We start from the raw sequence: 24,804 nt of genomic DNA, 5'->3' as shown, positions 1-24,804 counted from the left end.
TATCCACCCTTTGATCTCCAACATACTCAGGGGCTACTTCAAGGAAGGTACTCCCCTACCTGTGACACTGCTCCAGTATCCTTGAATCAACATTGCGGGTTAGACTTCCAGACCTCCATTGAATCGGTCTTAGTGGTCCTACCTCACATGCCCTCCAAACCTATGTGGATACACTTGAGTCCTTAGAACAAATACAGTTCAGACACAAAGAGGACCCATCTCCATGGACTAGATGCTCAGGTATCAGAAACATTCCAGTTTTAAAGGTAGCCTCCTTGAGTCCATAAATACACCAAAGGAAGAGTTATCTGGTAAGTCCCCATCTCCAGAGGTGATGGGGGGAGACTCGGGAGGCATATACAATAGCATCTTAGGCTCTTTATAACCACATTATCCTTGAAGGGTAATTGGACTTCCCCAGAGGCCAAGCATCCCTTGGAAGAACTGGTGATGTCCTGGGAGCACGGTGGCCTGTGGTGTCTCCTCCAGTCATTTCTAGAACAAACTTGGGAGTTTTCATTACACTCATCAGTGCTCTGTTGTTCTTATCCGCGGGCTTGCTGTCTTGTCAGGGAGGTGACGTAGAACAAAGTTTATTTTTCCCCTCAACCTCCTTGATTTGCCAAGAACGACTGATTTCATTTGTAATTCAGTATCTGTTTAGGTAAGAGTGCCCTTAGATTGCACTTGCAGAGCAGAATGGAGGAGAGAAAGATATGAGTCCGGAGAAACTGGTTCCACCCAGGGCAGAAATGTCTTTTTGATGTCTGAAGGCTGGAGAGCCTCATGTGCTCCACCTTGTACCTTTTGGACACCAGGCCGCCCCACAGCTTGCTTTTATCTTGATAATACTTTGTTAAATGCTCAACTATTCCACCAAGTCATGTCTCTCCAACTTAAGCGGCATTGCTGTATAAGCTTTGAAATATTTCTCTGAAGTCCTCAGATCTTTGTATTTACAAACATTACCTTGGTACTCACTGAGTTTGTATTCACGAAACCTCTTGCCATCAATACCTTCATAAATCATGTCGAATGTGTGCTATTGTACTTAAATCCTAAGCATTCTCATCACCATTGTCTCAACTATTGATATGATTATTCCAAATCTGGCATGGGGTGTCAGTAGATGTCTTGAGGTGAATTCATCTTTTTCTCACCCATTGAAGGCACACGGTAGGCGAGTGCCAAATGAATAAATGGGCCTCAATTTACTAATCTGTGAAGTGGGGAGGTTGGAATAGCCTATGATAAGGTCCTGTTCAGCCCAAACATTTGATGATTCCTTAAGGCTATGTCATCATAGCTGCTGAGGGGACTGTGCCACGCATTGGATAAACGAGTTAGACATGACTGCACCCTGTGACTAGATTTCTTCCTCAGGTAGAGGACATTGCATATACATGTAATGTATGTGTAATTTCTTCCTTAGGTAGAGGACATGCACATACATGTAAGGCCATAGAACGAAGACAAGTTCATGGTACGTAGAATTGGCTTTAGGATGAAAATGTTTCCTTTTGAAAGGTAAACAAATGTTTTCAGAAAATTCTTTAGAAAAGACAATGAAAAGAGGCCAGGCATGGTGGCTCACGCCTGTAATCCCAGCACTTTGTGAGCCTGAGGCAGGTGGATCACCTGAGGTCAGGAGTTCAAGACCAGCTTGGCCAACATGGTGAAACTCTATCTCTACTAAAAAAAATGCAAAAATTAGCTGGGAGTGGTGGTGCGCACCTGTGATCCCAGCTACTCCAGAGGCTGAGCCAAGAGAATTGCTTGGACCTGGGAGGTGGAGGTTGAAGTAAGCTGAGACTGCACCATTGCACTCCAACCTGGGCAACAGAGTCAGATTCCGTCTCAGGAAAAAAAATAAAAATAAAAAGAAGATAATAAAAAGATAATTTGTTTTTTACATCTGGAAGTAGCCAAAACTTAGTTTAATTCTTCCATTGTGCATTGAAAGCATCTATGTAGGACAAGCAAGTTAGAGATCTCATATACTACCTGAGAACTAAAGTTAATAAAATTGTATTGTATTAGGTATTCTTGTTAAATAAGTAGATTTTAGCTGCTCTTGTCACACATACCAAAATAACTATGAGATATGATAGACAGATATGTTAGTCTACTCCAGTAAGTAACCATATTATCTATATGTATCCCATAGCATCATGTTGTAAACCTCAAATATATACAGTAAAATGTATTTAAAGAAAGCATCTCAACTTCATTCAATCACTCTCAAGGTGATTGGTTGGTATGTTGGACCGTTATTTATAGGCTCCCAATGAGAAAACATATATACATGTGTTAGGGGGCTGTTTCTGATTTGAGATGTTTACACCTAATGTGGGACAAGTTACATAGCTTTGAAGACAGGCTTGAATTCTGGATCTGATCTGTTACCTACCAACCCTGAGCTTTTAGCCAGTCTGAAACTCAATTTCCCCATCTGTATAATATATATTATGTATATGATTTCACCTATGTTTCTAGACTTTTGGGTACCTTATGATGTGTTTATTGTACTTTTTTCCAACCAACAAATACACAATTTTAAATTTAGTGCCTACTATTTGAAAATATAACTGACATGTTATTTTAAAATAAGTCTATCCGGTGGCTTCCAACTTTTCAGACAGTCCATGGGTGGAAGGAGTTTCCATTTATAGAAGTGAAATGCATATTAATGGGAAATAAAACTCTTAAAGAGAGGACAAAAATCCCAGGAAATGACCCAGAAATACTCTTGGAAACAGTAAGTGTTTAATTTTCCCTAAACTAGAAAACTGGTCATTCAGGATGGAGTGCAGAGGAACTAAGAGAAATAGGAGTAATAATGATTGCTATGGAAGAAAGATCTTATAGTGACACTGGGGGCTCAAAACTACCGCCCTCCATGGCCAGGTTGAAAAGCTCCGGATGGAACAAAAAGAGGAGCCCTGGGCCCATGGAATCCCCACCAGGCCTGCCAGGTTAATGATACCTTTCTCTCCATGCCAGTGAGGAAAGTCCTATGGTGCATCGTGATTAATCGTGTAATATGGACACCAGATTGTCCCCAAAGTCCCCATTTAGTACCACTTTCATCATTAAGTCCCCAGTTACCAGTTTGAGGTTGCTTTTCCTTCTGATGAGATTGACCTGTTACAAGGACCTAGCAGCATAGAAACAGAAAAGTCTTTACCTGTCCAATCTCCTACCTGTTTATATATGTCAGTTTTGAGTAACTCAATCTTCCCATTTAGACTCCAGGAGAGGGATTTCTATTTTGATGGAGCTGAACACTCTTCTTTTGCAGTGGCAGAAACTGTACCCAGAACAGCCATGTGACTTGCACCAGCAACTGGCTAATGGCAGAGATGGGGTTAGAACTGGTTTCTCCTGACCCTAAGCCTAGGGCTCTTTTCATACAACCGTGCCTATCCTATGCAGAACATAACTCTACAAAGAGATACAGTGTAAACACTCATCCTTATTCCTTAAGGAAATAGACATTTTGTGTGTTTGGTTGCAGCAGCTTTGGGAAGAGACCCTCTATGAATGGGCCTACTGCTGAATGGCTGATTCCCAGAGGTTCCAAGGAAAGATTAGATGCCACAGATAACAAGGAGAGACTCCATGATGAGAGCTCAGGTATAAGTGTTTATGGGTCTGGGCATGAAAGGAAGCCAGTATGAGTCAGAGCAGGCTCATTAGGGCTAGTAGGTAAGGCCAGGGCCTCGGAGATAAGATTTATTCTAATGAAGCCATTTGGGGAGTGCCTCCTGCCATTTCCTATGCTCTGTTTCTGTTTTTGGCTTATGCAATCCCACAACCTATGCTAAATCCTTTGTTGTGATGTGTCCAGGTAGATGCCACACATCCAGAAATTCTTCTCTTACAAAAAAGAAAATGAGGCTGGATGAAGACTGGCTCTCCCTTAAACATTCTTTTATATGACTTTCCTTGGCTATGCCATTCTGAATTGTGTAGCCAAGCATCTCCTCTCCTCTTTTATATGGAATTCTAAGTTTTACCTCACAGGAACATTATGTGTCAGCACCATCAATGGGTGAATGAAGGTCTATTTCTGCACGGTTCTAGAAGGTAACCATTAGCCACAAGTGGCTATTTAAATAAATTAAAATTAAGTGAAAATAAAAGTACACTTCTAAAATCACGAGTCATATTTCAATTGCTCAATTGCCACCTGTGGCTGGCGACTTCCAAACTGGTCAGTTATAATCACAGAAAGTTCTTTGGCAGCACTGATTTATTCAATAAGGATTAAAGAAGTGGGTTGGGCAATTTACCAGATTAGATTAGATACACTAAATAACTCTTCTAACTGAAGCAATGAAAATGTTGGATGGAATATCTTTTTTTAAAAAAATTATGTAAGTGCTTCATTGAGCTAGCATTAGGCAAAAAAGAATCTGCAATCTGCAGCCTCCACATAGAAGTGAAAGCAGAATCCTATAACTCAGGTAAACACTGCAGCTGGAGCTTCCTTAAGGATTCTAAGAAGCGTGGGGGAACTTGAGCTTTTGATTAGCTCTTTGGATACAGAGTATGGGAGGTAAATTTTAGGGCCCACCCAAAGTGAAAGTCTCGTAGGACTGCACAATGCTTGGATCCTTAAGGGCTATGCCCCTGGAGATAAGGTGAACTAGGAAAGAAAATCTCTCTGTGCAGAAAGAAACATCAGTAAAGCTTGTGGTTTTCAACCTTAGTGCTGAATGGAGGGAAAAAGTCTCTTCTAAATATCTGTAATCATAAGCCAGCTCTGAAGTGGGTTTTAGTTCATTTTTACACTGCCTGTGCAGTCTAGAAAATGTCACTCAGATCTTCTAATGTAAGTGGTAGCAATTTGGTAATACCTTTGGCACCTGGCAGATGAAAATGCATATCCTTATTTAAAATCTTGAATTAAAACTCACATTAAAAAATTCACAGAGATTAAATTTCAAATAAAAATTAGTAGCTCACAGTTCAAAAATTCACAATGCACAAGGAAAGATGATACCACTGATGCAAATCAGCAGATAGAAGAAAAATGGCCTGTTATAGAATATAAAATAATATATGCCAGTTAATTTAAAAACTTAGCTGAAATTGGTAATTTCGAAGAACTGTCAAAGGAAAACTTGGATATAGCTAGAAACTTCAAAAGATTTATTTCGTTTGAAGCTAAAAATATTCCCACACAGAAAGCACTAGCCCCAAATTTTCTGTGCGGTCCACTAGACATTCTTAGGATAAATAGTTGGGGTATTATACAATCTATACCAGAGTATATTAAAAGCAGGAAATGCTATCCTACTCATGGATGAAACAAAGTAACCTTGATACCAAATTCTGACAAAAACACAAATGTTACAGGGTAATTTTACTTACTAGCACAGATATGAAAACCTTCAACTAGATATTAATGAACCAAATCCAGCAAAATATAAAAATTATAATATTTATCATTGCCAGGTTTGCTTATCTCAGTCTGACATTAGATAACTTATCAATGTGATTTATTTAATTAGCAAATTAAAGAAGAAAAAATATCTGATCATCTCAATAGATGCAGAAAAATCATCTGACAAAAATTACCATTCATTAATGAAAACAAAACAGAAAACAACCTCTTGGCAAACTAGCAATGGAAGGGAACATTCTTAACCTGATAAAGGATCTGTACCAAAATGTATAGCCTACTTAATGGTGGTAGATTGAAAGCATTTCTTGTAAGATTAAGAGCAAGAAAAAATGCCTGCTATAGTAATTTCTTTTCATGATTATACCAGAGATCTAGGGAGGATCAGCAGGTAAGATAAATATCTGAAAGGCTAAAATAAAATTTTCATTATTCGTAGATGATACAATTGTCTGTATTATACACCGAAAAGAAAGTTCAGTTAAATATTAGAAAAATATAAGAGAATTAATAAGGTAGCTGTATACAAATCTAAATATAAAATTAATTGAATATTCATAAACAGATAGTGATTAATTGTATGAACCAATTTTAACATATGCCATCTAGAAAAAGAAACATAAAAATATAAACTACTTAGGGATTGATATACTAAAAGTTGTGTAAATGCTTTATGGAAAAATAAAATATATTTAAAAACACTTTTTAACAATCTGAATAAAGTGTAGAATATACAACATAGCTAAATGAAGGATTCAGTAAAGAAAAGATGTAAATTCTCACCAAATTGATCTGTATATTTAATGCAATTGCAAGCAAAATCTCAGTAGGTTTTTTTAGGCATGAAGCTTGAAAAGATGATTCTAAAGTTATCTAAAAGAATGAAAAGCTAAAAATAGATGAAACACTCCTGAAGACACAACAAGTTATAGAGACTTTTTTCTACTGAAAGTGAAAAATATTATTATTATACTAATTGAGATAGTTCGTGCTGGAATAGACAAATGGTCCTATGAAATATAGTACAGAGCTCAGAACAAACTTCTGCCTGCCTGGAAATTTGATTCATAAAACAGCAAGTATAGTCAGTGTTAGACTAGACTATGCAGTAGTAACAAATTACCCTTCACATTTCTCAGGGTACAAATCCAGTGTAAGTTGTCTGGAGTGAGTGGGTGTGGGTATGTGCTCTGCTCCTCAGAATCACTCAGGGATCCAGGCAAACAGAGCCTTCCTGGCCTTGTAGTTGTACTTTTGAGAACCCTGTGGCTTGTTTTGTCACTATGGCATGGATAGCAAGAATGAGAGGGTCAAGTGCCGGCTTGTAAATTCTTTGGCTTAGAAGTGACCCATCATAGGCCTTTCCTCATAAATTAGCCATGTGATTCCATATAACTAGAAGGGAACCGATAAATGTGAAGGACCATATGGAAATTTCATAAATAACAAATATGACTGTTCATGGGTATCAAAGATCATAAGCAAACTGATAGCCTCTTTTATAAGTGGTTTAAGAAAAAACTCGAAATTTTGGGGAGAAATGGTCAGGTGGCATAAACAAAAATTTTCACAGCCAAAAAAAAATACAGATGGCTCAAAATACATAAAATAATCCTAAAATGTATTTGTAGTAATAAGAGTTAAAATTAAAACCAAAATGGAACACCATTGTATACTGCCATTTTGGTAAGATTTTAAATGTTTGAAAATGATTAAGATGTAGGGGAACTAAGACTTTCACCCACTGTTGGTTGGGGTGTAATAAACAGTACAAGAACTTTGGGAACCAGTTTAGCATCTAGTATGGTACAGAACCTATGCATTTCTGTAATACAATAATCTATTTCAAGAGACAATTGTGTACAGTACTCATGTAATAGAGTGTGTATAAGAATGTTCACAACATCATGATTCAGATTAACCCCAAGTTGAAAACCACCTAATTTTGATTAAAGTAAACTGAATCAATAAATAGTAATATAGTCACTCAATGAAATAAAATTCAGCCATGAAAAATGAATAGATACATAACAGTTAAATACCTCAACATGGATAACCTCAAAAACACAATGTTGAATGCAGAAGTCTTAGAAGAATACTTATAGCAAAATTCTATTTATAGAGTTCAAAACCAAACAAAACTAAGTTATATGTATACATAACATGTATCATATAAAATTATATAAAAATCATATCTGGTACATGTATTTACAGATACATAGAAAAACCTTTAAAAACTGGGAGACAAAAATGATTCACACACAAATCAACATCAGGAATGAGAGAGGGATGTGATGTGAAAGAGACACACAGGGAAGGTTCTAAAATATGAGTAATTTTAAAACTGGGTGATGGAAACACGCCCAATTCTTTAAACTATAAGTATTAATACCCTTGTATATTTCATCTCATAAACAATAGTGAAAGTTCTGAATTACCTGGAGCCATCTAGGTAATAGAACTGCAACCCGTTTTCACCAGATCAGTTGGCTTCTTCTGCCACATACATTCCTCAGCATCCATTCTAAGATGGAAATTTTCTTCCTTTTTTCTCACCTATTCCTTGGTCATCACTTTTTATTAGGTTGGTGCAAAAGTAACTGTGATTTTTGTAATAAAGTAATGCAAAAACTGCAATTACTTTTGCACCAACCTAATAATATGTTACCTATCTTCCAGAAATCTATGGACATCTCTCTTTTCTAACTCCTGGTTAGAACTCCTAGTTCCAACTCCTAGTCTTTTGTTTTAGGATAATATAATCTCTCTCTCTCTCTGTCTCTGTGTGTGTGTGTGTGTGTGTGTCTGTGTGTGTGTGTGTGTGTGTGTGTGTGTGTGTGAGAGAGAGAGAGAGAGAGAGAGAGAGAGACATAATTCAGGGCACAGAAGAGAACTTAGAAATACTAATTTACAGAGATCTTGTATCCACAAGGCAAGAACAGGATGCTATAAAATGGAACAAAGTGTATGAAAGAATCATTTTAATTAAAAGAGACAAAAGTGAAGAAATTCTTAAAACGTAGAACAACAAAAAAAGAAGACAGAAAGTTGTAAAGAAATAATAAGAGACATAAAGGATATATCAAGGAGGTACAACAGCCAGCAAGTAGTAATGCCAGAAAGAAATAACATGGGGAGTTGAGGGTTCTAAATTATCTAAGAAGCAATATAAAAATATTTTTCTGAGCTGAAAGAAAACAGTTTTTTTTAAAAAAAATAGATAAGACTGACATCTAGATCTTGATTATGAAATATGAGAATACTAAGGATGAAGAGGAAAAAAGTTATTTCAGCAATAGAATTATTATTAAAAGCATAAGATACTGGGAAAATAAAGGAACAGTGTTTTTGGATTGTTGAAGAAAAATAATTTTCCTTCTTCCCTTTATTTTGTCCCCCTCATTTCCATCCATCCATCCATCCATCCATCCATCCATCCATCCATCCATCCATCCATCCATCCATCCATCCATCCTTCCCTCCATTTAGCCATGCTAACTCATCTTTCCTGGTTTTTCTCTCATAGTCTATGCATTCCTGAGCTATTTCCTTATAGCAGTTGCCGTGTGCATTATAAACAGATCCTTCAAGTTTTTCCTCTTAAATCCAAACAACATTATTAGTTCTTCTAGTATGACATTTGTTTGTTGGACTGATTTTAGATCTGTATTGGAATTTTTGTCCTTGTGCTTCGTTTTTGTCAAAATATATTATTATAATGCACATTATCCTGATTCTTGCTTTTTTCTTACATAATATATCATAAACAGTGCACAATGTCAATATGGAACTAATTAACTCTACTCATTTGCTTTCTAATAGTCCCTTGTAGGGATTTACCACAATTTATTCATCCACTTGCTCATTAAGAGTCATTCCACTTATTTCTAATCAAGTTCTAGTCTCTTCATGTAGTGGAAGTTCAGAGAATTAAGTGGCCAAAGTGGGAAGCTGGAAAGATCCAAATAATTATAGTGCATTTCAGGAGATTACACTGAGTGACACTCTCCACTCAATCAACTTTCTATACAATATCCCATTTCTACACAGAGCTTATCACTGCATATTTGCTTATCACTGGAAAACACACCTCCAGGTAGCAGCTTAGCTTTTCCTCTAGAGAGAGGTACATGAGTTATACACGGTGCAATATTTTCCCTCTTGAATGGACTTCCAGCTCCTTTTAACTCATGTTTACTCCCAAGCAAGTGACTAGAATGACAAACTCCACAGATCTCTATCTTGTTTTTAAACATAACATACAATCCTGACTTCCAAACAGGTAACCTTAAGTATACATGTAGAGCTTACCTGAGTGAGAGATGATGAATTGTAATTTAATTTTGCTTCCTAAGCTAATTGCATAAAGCTATACGCGGCCTTTTTTAAACCTTAGCTCTATCTACTCAATAGATAGAAATACACGTTTCAGTGAGCACTATATTACTTCTCAGTGTGAGAAATAAGTGCAACCACATCAGTTTTATTTTCAAAGCCAATTTTATGAACCACGAGCTTAATTGAAAAGACACTCACTAGAGTCTACAATAAATACTTTAAATGTAAAAATATGGTATTTGAGAGTAATATTGGCTTTGTCTGCAGTTAAGGCTAAAATAATGTCGTTTTCTTTAAATTCACCACTGCGTTATCTTTTCCCATTGACTTTTCAGAATTTTTGGCCACAATTTAAGCATTAATTTTATCACTTTAATTGTCTTTTACAGAAATTAGTAAATTGATTTAAAAATCTAAGCACATTTATTTTCACCTATAGTTTTTTTATTGCTCACCAATGAGCTTTTTTCTAACCAGTATTTCAGCCATTGTATTAATTTTGACTGATTCCACAGATAATAGAAATAAGTGTTTTTATTTGTAGGTTTTATTTTCAGGAAGGGTGAGTGAATGCTACATTTTCAGTGACCTAGATTTTTTTTAACTAAGATAGAACTATTACAAAATAAGATGTACTGGTATCACATGTTCAGACTGTGAGTTTTAGACAATTGTATAATATGTGTACTACTACCCCAAATAATATGCAAAGCATTTGTCTTCCCCCAGGGAGTTCCCTCATGCTCCTTCCAGTCCAGTCCCCATCCTTCCCTTCTCATCTCTCCCCAAGAAGCCACTATTTGATTTCTATAATTTCAATAGAAGATTAACTTTCTCTGAATTTAGATTTCAAACACAGCAAGTGAAATCACACAGCACGTACTCTTCATTTACTTAACACTGTATTTTTGATACTCAGCCATGTCGTTGTGTGTCCTAGTTCATTCTTTTTATTGTTAAATAGTATTCTATTATATGAATATTCTATAATTTATTTAATTTTTGTTGATGGACATTTGGGTTATTTCCAGTTTTTAGATATTTTGAACACAGTTGCTGGACATATTATTGTACAAGTTTCTCTGTGGACTTAGCTTTTTATTTGTTTTGGGTAAACACCTAGGAGTGAAATTGCTGGGTCATAAGGTCAAGTTAAACATTGCAGGAAATTGCCAAAATGCTGAAAAGCGAGTTTTCAACTTTATACTCCAAGCAGCAGTGTACAAAAGTCCTAGTTGTTCCACACCCTTGCCAATGTTTGCTGTTATAATGCATCCCATGATAAATGTAATTTCCTGGTTCTTCTTCCTGTCTTTTATTTTATAGATTTTCAGTTTCTCCTACTTTAATTGATCCTACATGGTGTACCAGGGCTCACTATTCTAAGGCACAGCCCTTGTAAGGTAATAGCTCAAAGTCTTCGTATGGTTTCCTAGTCAAATCCTTAGCCTGACAGTGAAGGTTCTCTGTGATCCAATCTTTACTTACATCTCTAATTTTATTTCCCAATCTCCAATATATAAATTCCACACACCCTGCATTCCAGCCAAACTAGCTATAGCTCGCGGTTTCCTAACCTGTTCCCCAGTTCTTGCCTCTCTGCTTTTCTTCATGCTATTCTTCACCGTCTAGTCCTTCCCTACTATCTCTAATCTCTGCAGCCTATTTCTCCAGAGTCTCGGCTCAAATCGTAATTTGCTATGATGCTCACTGCTCCAAACAGAAAAATTAAGCTTCGGAATCCCTATAGAACTGATTTTTTGCCTTTGTGTTAGGCCTTTTCACCTTCAACTTTTATTAGAGTTCATTTTCTCTAAGCCTTTAAGCCTTACTTCTCAGTGTGAGAAATAAGTATGTGTCCCTTCCTAGCTGTAAGCTAGTTAGAAGGTGAGGATAGCACCCCATCTCTTCCCTGTTCACACAGCAAGTCCTCAATAGCTCTTAACTGAAGTAATGAATAAGCTGAGTAAGTTGTAAGTGGGAATGGTGAGTGCTGCTTATTACCAGTGGTGGCCACTTATTTTAAAATGGCTATTATCTGGGTGGAGGAAATGAAATACACACCCTACCCTCCTCTCAGCCTGTCTTGTTCATTGCCTGATAAATACGTGAGCCGAGGATATCTACTGAGGTGAAAGTCTGAGCTCTGTTGTTTCCATTTTCGAGTTGTTTGTTTTTTCCCCTCTTTCTGCCAGCCCCTCTCTTCGCATCCCGGTAGGAAAGGAATCAGCTCTCAATCTTAGTTTCCCAGCTTCAGGGGCTGGTGGGTCTGTGGAAATAGTGGCTGCTGAAAGTAAATACTTTTCTGTCTTTTGAGAAAGTCTAAACCTGCGGTTCTCAAACTTTTTGGTCTCAGGACTCCTTGCCACTGTTAAAAGTGACTGAGGATGCCAAGGAGCTATATTCACAAGGTTTTTATCTATCAGTGGCTTTGTGTTCGTTTTATGAATCTCTTTAATAGATTAAAGAAGACAGCTGGATTCTCAGGTTGGCTCTGTGTTCATTCATTCTATCCTGGTATCACATTATGTAGTCTCTGGAAAACTCCACTGCACACTCCTGAAAGAATACAAAAGGCAAATGATGCCTAGCATTATAATATCAGTATTTTTGATCTCTCAGACTCTCTGAGAGGGTCTCAGGGACCTCAAGTCTTCTTGGACCACGTGCTGAGAACTGATAGCTTAATTTGAAGAGATTGTGATGTCCGTGGCTGGAGTGAGTATAATGGGGAAGGGAAGATGCCTTTAAGGAAGAGAGAAGAGTCAACTTTTTCTTTACTGAAAAGGGACCTACATCCTCTGGGTGGCTACATTCTGGGAAGCAGCCAGTGCTTCATGGGGTATGGTCATGAGGTCCATCTAAGAAGGCTAGGTTGGGGTTGGTTATCAACCTTGGTAAAGTCTCCCAGCCCCTAACTAAGGCTTGAAATCTCAGTGGTATCAGGCTCCAGGAAGCAGGATGGCTTTGGTCCAGGGGCATCTCACTTGTGACCAACGTTGACTAAAAGGGCCTCTTCAAGTGTGCTCAAAATTTAAGTTTTTAGGAAGCAGAGTATGGCCTCTCAGAAAGTTTTGAAACTTTTGAAGGCAATTTTAGTTGATTAGGAGGGGTGTGCTACTGGCATTGAGCCATTTAGCTCTGTCTGTGCACTGAAGATGCTAAACATCTCCAATGCACAGATCAGTGCCCCACGGATTTTCAGTGGCCCCAGATATTCATGAAAATTAAAACTTGATTATATTATAACTTGATTATAATCTTTCTAGTTTGGAATCTAATTCTGTATAACAAATGAAAAAAAAAGCATTTATTGGCATAATTTTCATATACCCTACATTTTTCAGAAATAAATCATGATGTTAATCATGGGAAATTCCACTTTGTTTTGTCTGGAATTTCATTCAGATTATTTTACCATTTTAGAAAATAACATTAAGGCAGCAATACTTATGGTAATTGAGTCACCACTACTGCACACCTGGACTCATCTGCCTTTGTAGCTGTGGCATTATATGTACAGATACAACCTTCATATCATTTCATTATATCTTCAAATTTAATCACACTTGATTATTTGCAAATTTATATATATTTATTTTTATTAGACATTTATCTTATATTTGCATTATAGTTTAATATATTGATGGTTTTAAAGATTTTGTGTATAGATAGGTCATGTGATCTATGAATTTTATTTCAACGTTGTAGGGAATATTCAAATAAGTTTGGCACAAAAAAAAAGTGGTGAATCTGAATCTGATAGGGAACCCTAGAAGGAGGAAACTGAGGAGGGAACCCTAGAAACTTCATATGACCTTAGGTGAAGGCAGGTTGCAAGTCAGAGAGAGCACCAATAATGACTTCAGTAGATACATTGGTTTATTCATGTTTTTCTTAAAAAAATATGTTATACTGAGAGAACATAATAAAAAAAGAAAACTACAGACTAATATACCTATTGAATACAGATTCAAAAATCCTTAGCAAAATACTAGCTAACTGAATCCAACAGCATGTAAAAAAGATAATCCACCATGATCAAGCGGGTTTTATATCCAGGATGCAGGGATGGCTCAACATACACAGCCAATAATTGTGATATACCACATAAACAGAATTAAAAACTAAAATCACATGATCATCTCAATAGACACAGAAAAAGCATTTGACAAAATCCAGCATCCCTCTATGATTAAAATCCTCAGCAAAATCGGCACAGAAGGGACATACCTTAAAGAAATAAAAGCCGTCTATGACAAATCCACAGCCAACATAATACTGAATGGGGAAAAGTTGAAAGCATTCCCCCTGAGAACTTGAACAAGACAAAGATGCCCACTCTCATCACTTTAATTCAACATAGTACTGGAAGTCCTAGCCAGAGCAATCAGACAAGAGAAAGAAAGAAAGGGCATCCAACCAGTAAAGAGGAAATTTAACTGTCACTGTTTGCTGATGATATCATCATACACCTAGAAAACCCTAAAGGCTCCTTCCAAAAGCTCCTAGAACTGATAAATGAATTCAGCAGGCTTCAAGATACAAAATTAAAGTACATAAACAGTAGCTCTGCTATACACCAACAGCAACTAAGCAGAAAATCAAATCAAGAACTCACCCCCCTTTACAATAGCTGCAAAACAAACAACAAACAAACAAACAAACAAAAAAACCACCACCAACAAAAAAATCTTAGGAATATACCTAACCAAGGAGGTGAAAGACCTCTACGAGGAAAACTACAAGATAGTTTTGAAAGAAATTATAGATAACACAAACAAATGGAAATACATCCCATGCTCATGGATGAGTAGAATCAATATTGTGAAAATGACGATACTGCCAGTAGCAATCTACAAATTAAATGCAATTCCCATCAAAATACCACCATCGTTCTTCATAGAACTAGAAAAAAACTCTAAAATTCACGTGGCACCAAAAAAGAGCCTGCATAGCCAAAGCAAGACAAAGCAAAAAGAACAAATCTGGAATCATCATATTACCTGACTTCAAACTATATTATAAGGCCATAGTCACCAAAACAGCATGGTACTGGTATAATAGGCACATAGACCAATGAAACATAATAGATAACCCAGAAATAAGGGCAAATACTTACAACCAACTCATCTTTGACAAAGCAAATAAAAACATGAAGTAGGGAAAGGACACCTTAGTCAACAAATGGTGCTGAGATACTTGACAAGCCACATGTAGAAGAATGAAATGGGATCCTCCTCATCTCTCACGGTATATAAAAATCAACTCAAGATGGATGACAGACTTAAATCTAACACCTGGAACCATAAAAATTCTAGGAGATAACATTGGAAACACCCTTCTGGACATTGGCTTATTCGAAGACTTCATGACGAAGAACCCCAATGCAAATGCAACAAAAAACAAAGAAAATAGTTGGACTTAATTGAACTAAAAAACTTCTGCACAACAAAAGAAACAATCAACAGAGTAAACAGACAACCCACAGAATGCGAGAAAACCTTCCCAATCTATACATCCCACAAAGGACTAATATCCAGAATCTACAAGGAACTCAAACAAATAAGCAAGAATAAACAAACAATCTCATCAAAAAGTGGGCTAAGGACATGAACAGATAATTCTCAGAAGAAGATACGCAAATGCCCAACAAACATATGAAAAATGTTCAACATCACTAATGATCAGGGAAATGCAAATCAAAACCACAATGTGATGCAATATCACCTTATTCCTGCAAGAATGGCCATAATAAAAAAATAAAAAAATAATAGATGTTGGCATGAATGTGGTGAAAAGAGAACACTTTCACACTGCTGGTGGGAATGTAAACTAGTACAAACACTATGGAAAACAGTGTAAAGATTCCTTAAAGAACTAAAAGTAGAATTACCTTTTGAACCAGCAATTCCACTACGGGGTATCTATACAGAGGAAAATAAGTCATTATATGAAAAAGATACTTTCTCATGCATATTTATAGCAGCACAATTCCCAATTGCAAAAATGTAAAACCAACCCAGATACCAATCAATCAATGATTGGATAAAGAAATTGTGATAGATCTATATCTATCTATATACCATGGAATACTACTCAGACATAAAAATGAACAAAATAGTGGCATTCACAGCAACCTGGATGGAACCGGAAACCACTATTTTAAGTGCAGTAACTCAGGAATGGAAAACCAAACATCAGATATTCTTAATCATAAGTGGAAGCTAAGTTTTGAGGATGCAAACACATAAGAATGATACAACAGACTTTGGGGATTTGGGGGAAAGTGTGGGAGGGGGTGAGGGGTAAAAGAATACACACTGGATACAGTGTACACTGCTTGGGTGATGGATGCACCAAAATCTCAGAAATCACCACTAAAGAACTTATCGAGTAAGCAAACACCACTTGTTCCCCAAAAACCTACTGAAGTAAAGAAAAAAAAAGAAAACCACAGTGAGATACCATCTCACACTAGGCAAAATGGCTATTATTAAAAAGTCAAAAAATAACAGATGTTGAGGAGGTTGCAGAGAAAAGGGAATGCTTATACACCATTGGTGGAAGTGTAAATTGGTCTAACCATTGTGGAAAGCAGTGTGGTGATTCCTCAAAGTGCTAAAACCAGAACTACAATTTGACCAAGCAATCTCATTATTGGGTGTATACCGAAAGGACTATAAATTGTTCTATTATAAAGACACATGCATGCATATTTCACTGCAGCAGTATTCACAATAGCCAAAGTATGGAATCAACCTAAATACCCTTCAATGGTAGACTAGATAAAGAAAATGTGGTATGTATACACCATGGAATATGATGCAGCCATAAAAAAGAATGAGATCATGTCTTTCACAGGAACATGGATGGAGCTGGAGGCCATTATCCTTAGCAAACTAACAGGAATAGAAAACCAAATTCTGCATGTTCTCATGTAAAAGAGGGGGCTAAATGATGAGAACACATGGACTCAAAGAGGGGAACAACAGACACTGGGGCCTACTTGAGGGTGAAGGGTTGGAGGAGGGAGAGGAGCAGAAAGATATAACTATTGGGTACTAGGTTTAGTACCTGGGTTAAGAAATAACCTGTACAATAAACCTCCATGACACAAGTTTACCTATATAATGTACATGCACATGTACCCTTGAACCTAAAATAATTTTTTTTAAAAGAAAAAATAATACATTACACCCATCATAGAAGAGTGAATGGTGGAGGTGATCATTTATTTTGGACTTTTATTATTGGTTCCATTCAAACCTAGAAATGCAGCTCAGTTCTCTCCTGGACATTCACTGTCTTTGTCACTACTAAGGGCTACTTGTATTTCCAGTTCTGATTATGTAGTTTTAACCAGGAGGTCAAAGGCTCAGCTCTAAATAATTGAAACAGATGATTTGAGAGCCTACTGGAAGAGGAAGTTTATACTCTTTCAAGGAAGTTTTTTATTAATATAAATTTCCACAGAGATTATTTAAAACTAGTTATTTAGAAAGTTTTCAGGCCCACTTACCAGATACCACTTTGTGTCAAATGCAGGAGTAGTAAAGGGAATTTTTTCAAAAGGAAAGAATGAAAGAAAAAAAAAAGAGGGCTCTAGAATCAGACAGACTTGTGTTTCTGTCTCACTCACTAACTCTAAGACCCTGAACAAGTTACTGAATACTTTCTGAGCTCAAATTTTCCTCATTTATCAAGTGAAGTGATAGTAACTTCACTGTCTTGTTGTGACAATTAGATGAAAAAAAGTAAGCCCTCAAAATAGGTTAGAGTTTTCCTCTTTTCTTGAGTACTGCACACTGATCCACAAGTCAAACTTTAAGTTCTTTCTAGTAACTGTTATTTGTGTAAAATGTAAAAGATGTTGAGGAGGACATTCACCATGGCTCCATCTTGATGACAATGAACCAAACCTAATGACAAAGTGAGTTAAATGCCAACTTTCTAAAAAGGGCTGCAAACCACTGAGTCCAGTCCCTGCCCTGGGCTGGCCATGAGGAGACACATCCTCTGTACTATCCCTAAAGGTCTCTGCAGTTCCCTTCCCAGCATGTGAAAGAATTGAGAGAAGTGGGAGTTCACAGGAAGTGTGAGTTTCAACCTGATGAAGCAAGAGTTCATGATAAAGATGCCTTCTCATCTCTAAAGCTACGTGATAGGAATCCCTCATAAGGCTGGGGGTGCCTGGTCTCATTCCCGAATGGACATCTACAAGGCACGGAGGATTACTCACCTGCCCCAAAGAATAACTGAGGAGGGGGAGAAAGGACAGGGCAGGAGAGAGAACAAGGACCAATGGTGGAGATCCGTGCACACCCACACTTGGAATGCAGTTTCCTGGGTGGTGTCACAGAAAGGAGCCAGTTTTGGGTTATCTTGTGAAATCTTCACTGAAGATGGCTGAGAACAGGCATAAAGAGCTCCCAGGGCAAGCAGCTGCTGTGGTCTCTATACCTAATCCTAAGGGGTCATGAGCTTCTCCAACTTTCTCTTGGTCATAAAAGTGAAAAAATGTAGTTGTTGCAAGGGCCAGGAAAATTCAAAATGACTAAGCTTAGGCTGACATCTTGTGGCTCAGCCTGAAATAGGTGCTTCATTAAGAAATTATTTGTCAAGACTGGCAAAGAGAGGTGGCCTGCGAACAGAAAAAAGGCATAAAAATCCACTTATTATTTTGCACAATATGATGCTATCCTTTAATGTATTTTAAAGGATATCTGTGAGAAAGATCATATTTACAGATTTAAATTTATTTTTGGCTAATACACATGGCATAGACAATTATTGAAAAAATGACTTATTCTGCTTCCAATCCATTTCCAGCATGAGAGGTCTCCTTTCCTTTGCTGTACAGTGGTCTACAATCTGATCCCTCTGTGATGTCAGCAGGTATTCTGAGAACCCTGAGGAGTGCTGGAATATTCCATGTGCCCATCTGTGCCCTCAACACATCATGCTCCAGACTGAGGCACTATCTATCTCCTTTTTCAGGTCTGTGACCCATCCTTTTTATTTTATTTTTTTGAGATAGATTCCCGTCACCCAGGCTGGAGTGCAGTGGTGCGATCTCGGCTCACTCTGCCTCCCAGGTTCAAGCAATTCTCCTGCCTCAGCCTCCTGAGTAGCTGGGGTTACAGGCATGTACCACCTCACCAGCTAATTTTTATATTTTTAGTAGAGACAGGGTTTCACCATGTTGGCTAGGCTGGTCTCGAACTCCTGGCCTCAAGTGATCTGCCCACTTTGGCCTCCCAAAATGCTGGGATTACGGGTGTGAGTCACTGCTCCTGGACCTTCTGACCCTTTGTTCACACCATAATTATTTGCCAGGTCTGACCCAGAGACCCTGGCTGAACGACAGACGAACAAGTGCACTCAGACACAGGTATCCAGTGAAAGAGCGGGCTAGGGGACCAGGGATGGCCACAGATCCCAAAGAGAGTACTGTAAAGAGTCAGCAGCTGTGGCCCTGACCAACTGGTGCTGTGGGCATTTATTCAGTATAGATTTAATAACAAAGGCCTTGAGTCAATACACTTGTGGGTAATTGCATGTGGATGATTAAAGGCCAGGTTTCTGGAGATACGAGTAAACAACCTATTCAGATAAACTCCCCTGCATTCCTTTGTACCTACTTCTTGCCCTTTGCCCCAGGGTAAGAACTGCTGCCTTCAGCTCATTCTTCCCCGAAGCTTTGCAAACCCCCCAACGGACTTCCAAGAAGTCTGTGTTTTTCCTACAATTTCTCCCACCACCCTGACCAATCTCCTACAATTATTCTCTCTGGTCTGTTTTGCCAAAGAATGTGGACAAAGATGATTCCTTTAAGCACAGTTCCAAAATGGCTGTGAATTGGACACTGCTGGTACTTGACAATAACATAAGGAATGTAAATACAATGCACAAAACAGAAGCGCACAGATACAATCCCAGCTTCTCCTTGTTAAAATAATTCCTCAGCTGCCTTTTATCTCTGATTTCTCTATGGGCACAGCTCCGAGAACACTGAAAATCTGCTGGGTTTCATGCTTGTGTCCCAAAAAGAGTCCAGGTTTTTAATGTTCTCCGGAGTGAAAGACCCCCAAGTCCTGCCTCTGGTTATTGCCAGAGGAAGGAAAACATCACTTTGCACTACTAACCTCTGCAAGGATGCACCACCCACAACCATGCTGTGCACATTTTAAGAACATTCTGGTGCATTTGAATTTAGAGACTTTTGACAATGTTCAGAATTTCCCAAAGGATAATGGGCTCCTATTTGATTTACATCTCATGATGAAAGTGGTTCACAAAGAAGCTCTTCTCAAAGCCGCGAGTCTAGCCCAAACTCCTAGTTTCAGTTTTTACTTTCAGAGTTACATGATAGGTATGTTTCAAAATGAAAGGTTCTTTTTTGATCTCACTGTATCACTATATGCTGATGGCAAATAGTTTAGCCTTTGTCAGCCTCCAAATGAAAACAGCAAAACTTCATTTTGTGAGGATCAAATGAGATAATTTATGTGAAAACATCTTTAAACAATAAAGGATTATATAAACATGAATGTCTGCTGACTTTAAAAAAAAATCTTAACTCAATGCTTCTGAAGCTAGTAGATTAGTGTTCTTTAGTTACAATGTGTGGTTCTGCATAAATGCAGGAATATTGGGGAAAATGCTAAAATTACTCTTCATGCAACTTACTACTTTATTTGTGTATGTTGGGATTAATATTTTGAGACATATTCACACATTTTTCTCTTTTCTGTTTCTAAGTATATGGCCTTCTCTATAGTCAGCCTGAAGTATCCATTGCCTTGGGAAGACTGGTGAAGTGGAGGGTAGGGGATGGGAGGATGAAGAGACATTAGAATTGCTATAGCAGAAATTCAAAGAGAACAACATTACTTGTAAAATCATTGTTGTTTAATAAGAATCTTGAGAGTCAGTCTCTATTATGAGAGAAAAGATTTTCTAAGGTGCCTGTAGGCCACATTGAGCAGACTAAGAGTTGTATCTACAGGCTCCAGGCTTTCTTCTACAGCAAAGAAGACGCCTCCTGTCTAGGACCACTAAGGGAGGAATAGTTGGATATGCAGTGGAAGAAAGAAAAGCTCAGTGGGATAGGACAGGCTATAATACAATACAGATGAAAGCCAAACCTGAACATCATCACTTTACATACCCAAAGTCAGAAGAGAAAGGAAGGCAGATGCTGGAAGGAGTGAACATGTCAGTTCTTGAAGTTCTTACCCCCAGGAATGTGGCAGGTTAAGTTCATCCAGAGAGGTATAGAGCAGCCCCAGATTACTGGGACTGCAGCCTGTTTCTTTGGGCTTCTGCATGGACTATAAGGAAGGAAGACTCTGCATGTGGCCACTTTTAATATGGTGATGGGCAATGGTACTCCTACAGTGGCCAAAGACTGATTTGATGGTGAGACGCATGGTTAGATGTGTATCTGATATCCCTTTCAAGATCTATTTCCCATTTGGGATCTGGGAGGAGAAAATGTCACGGTGATAAAGGCATGAGAGGGCTGACACTGAATGTCCTCAAGCTGTCCTCAGTTCGCATATGACATGAATGGGATCCAGATGTACCCACATGTTCTTAAAGAGGGGAAATAGAAATAATGGTGAGAATGGTCAAGGATGTTGCAGAAAGGTTATCATGGTGGGGAAAGAGCACCATCTTGGAATCATCTGGGTTAGGATTATGACCTTGTACTGAGAGAGATTCACAGCATGATTCGGAGCTAATGTACTGATGGGGGCCCAGTCAAGAGAGAGAACTGGGTTCTGTTCAGCTGTGCATTACCTGAGTGACACCTGCCAGCAGCTGGTGAAAGCAGGGTGTGCTTGACTCTTGTCCTAGGACCAGCATGAACTCTGATGCAGATCTGAGATGCTCCTCCCCCATTCCCTGACCATGAGATGCTTATGCCCCACACTCTCCATGTCCAAATGCCCAGATGCTATCCTGCTGAGGGCAGAGAAGGGAGAGAGTGGCACAGTCTTACAGATTGGGTGTTTTACATAATGAATAGTTTATGCATGATTAAGATATTAAATCAGACCTAGATTACTAGACTGGATTATGTCAATTACTCTCACTCTAAGATCTAGTAACAGAGAGATGGCAGGGGGGTGGTGGTTTTGCCAGGCTGATGATGTTCTATTTCTTGCTCTGAGCACTGAATCCCTATCTTTATTTTGTGAAAAATCATGGAGATGTGTATTTAAGACATTTGCACAGTCCTTTAAATACATGAGGCTTCAACCAAAAAGGTTTGAGAATTCTAATGCCTCTGAACCTACTTGTACATTCACAAGGACATACACATACAACCCAGCAGATGGCACTTATGAGAAGCCAAAAGTCCATTTTAGAGAAATAAAGATGCTCTCTTTTCTCCACACATTTGAGTGCAATGTGAGTAAATGTGTGACTTTACTTCCTGAGCTTTTGCTAAAGAAAATGAGTCAAAAATCTGTGAACCTAGAAGACTCTCCAAGTGCAGTGGCAGTGATGCCATAAGGAAAAGTTCAGGTTCGTTTTATATTTAATACTCTCCAAGTAGTAAGTGATCTAGAATCAACTTCAGATGACAGAAATTAGAGATTTAGTATTATTGTATCTGTATATTATAAGTATCAGTGTGTCAGAAATTGAAACACGTCTTTTATATTTTGTCATCATTTTTATATATTTTTAGATACAGCACATACTTTCAAATATTCTTGGAGGCCTTAAATTAACTTTAGTTAAAATCTTCCCTGAACTGGCAGTAGTCTTATAATGCAGCAAGGTATGGTGGGAAGAAGAAAAGAGAAAGAAGAAAGTGGGTCAAGTCCGTACCTCTTGGTGTGACGTTAGTTGAACTATGTAACCTCTCAGGATGCTTCTTCACCAGTGAAATAATGCTCACATCTGCACACCCTGCAGCCTTGTGGTGAGAACAAAGGAGATGCTGCGTGCCTAAGTCCTTTGCAAACTGCATTCGTAGGACGCCTCTTGATCATTGCAAATCTGTCTTGAGAAATGAAAGGCAGAACACGTCCATCCTCTGCAGCTTTGTATTTCTAGAGTTTTGTGCCATGTTAGGTCATTAAAGGAGGCAGTATTAAAATTCAGTTGGCCCCTAATTAATTGTGCTTAATAATCTGTCACATGAAGTGATGTATCTATAAAATAGCTTGTGCAACATGGAAGTCAGTTGCTTTGTGGGTTATGATACAAAGTGGGAGTTGGAGAACCCTTTCTTTATATTTAGCCCATACATAACTGTAGCTGACAATGCTGGTGCCCATCCACCCTCCCTCCCCTCACTTCAGTATATACTCATGGACTCCAACTGCCAACACCTGTATCACTGTGCCTGGGGGCTTTCTCTGGTGAGCAAGCCTGTCTCAGCCTGCTCATGGACAGTGCTGAAAGTGTCAAAATGAATACCCTTAGAGGCAGCAGTCAATGAGTATCCCAGCTCTCTTACTCCCAGAGAGGGAAGACCTTTGAGGCATCTGTTCTACACGAATTCCCAGAATTCTCTGATGGGACTGAGTCCCAATCACTCCAGTGCTGGCTGGATTTTATCTTATTTATTTATTTATTTATTTATTTTTTTGAGACGGAGTCTCGCTCTGTCGCCCAGGCTGTAGTGCAGTGGCCGGATCTCAGCTCACTGCAAGCTCCGCCTCCCGGGTTTACGCCATTCTCCTGCCTCAGCCTCCCGAGTAGCTGGGACTGCAGGCGCCCGCCACCTCGCCCGGCTAGTCTTTTGTGTTTTTTAGTGGAGACGGGGTTTCACCGTGTTAGCCAGGATGGTCTCGATCTCCTGACCTTGTGATCCACCCGTCTCAGCCTCCCAAAGTGCTGGGATTACAGGCTTGAGCCACCGTGGATTTTATTATCATTACAGTTGAGTTCCTTTCTGTGTCTTGCTTCCTCACTGTCCTACTTGTGTTTCCTTTACCTCTGAGATATGCTAATTTCCTCAAATCCCTGCATCAGGGTCTGACTCTGGGGGATCCCAAACTAAGACAACAACCAGCAATATCAGCTTTAATCTTTGACTCTTGAAGTTGGATTTGTTGCCTCACTTGTGGGCTTCCTTAGGTTCAGAAACCTTCCTTTCCACTGCTAAGGTTTGAATATCCCCTCCAAAACTCATGTTGAAATTTAACTGACATTGTGATGGAATTAACAGGTGGGACCATTAGGAGGTGATTAGATCATGAAAACTTTGGCCCTGTGAATGGGTTAATGCTATTATTGCAGGAGTGGGTTAGTTATCTCAGTCTGGCCTCCTTTTTCTCTCTCTGTCCCTTACCATGTGTTGCCTCCTGCCATGCTGTGCCACAGCAAGAAGACCCTTACTATGTAGCCCCTTGATGTTGGATTTCCCAACCTCCGGAACCATGAGCCAAATAAGCTCCTGTTCATTATAAATTACCCAGTCTGGTACTCTTTTACAACAGCAGAAAATGGACTAAGCTAAGCCATCCACCCTTCATGCCCTACCCTTCCTGCTCCTTAAAACAATTGAGATTTCCTATATATGCTAATTTATTAGGGAGGAATGAGACATTTTAAGACCCGTTCAATTGTTGTTTTTCTCATTGATTCTCTGTTTTTTTTTCTCCCTTGTTTTTAGCACTTCACATTCCTTCCCTATTCTTTTGTCTATCTCTGGACCCCAACCTCCCACTCCATGTAAAAATAAGACAAGTATCAAATAGTGCTTCCAGAAACTTATCACAGGATAAACACACTCTTGAATAATAGTATGCTTCTCAAAATCATTTTTTTGGTACTAAAATATATAATGACTTCAGACATTGACTTCTGAATACATCACGAGCTGAAGTTCTGTTAGCCGGCACAGTCTTTAACGGAACAGGCTCTTCTCGAGTCACATGTTACAGTCTAAGATCTCAGGTAATTTAGGAGATCTCAGACACAGATCTAATGGAGAATAGACACACTGGCTTAATTAAGACATAGACAAAGGGAAGTGCGTTTTCTAAATGAGCTACTCTTTTTTTTTTCTTCTCTTTCATTTGAAT

This window comes from Theropithecus gelada, chromosome 10 (genome assembly GCF_003255815.1).
Source record: "Theropithecus gelada isolate Dixy chromosome 10, Tgel_1.0, whole genome shotgun sequence".
Lineage (NCBI taxonomy): Eukaryota > Metazoa > Chordata > Mammalia > Primates > Cercopithecidae > Theropithecus > Theropithecus gelada.
Note: the sequence above shows the minus strand (reverse complement) of the source record.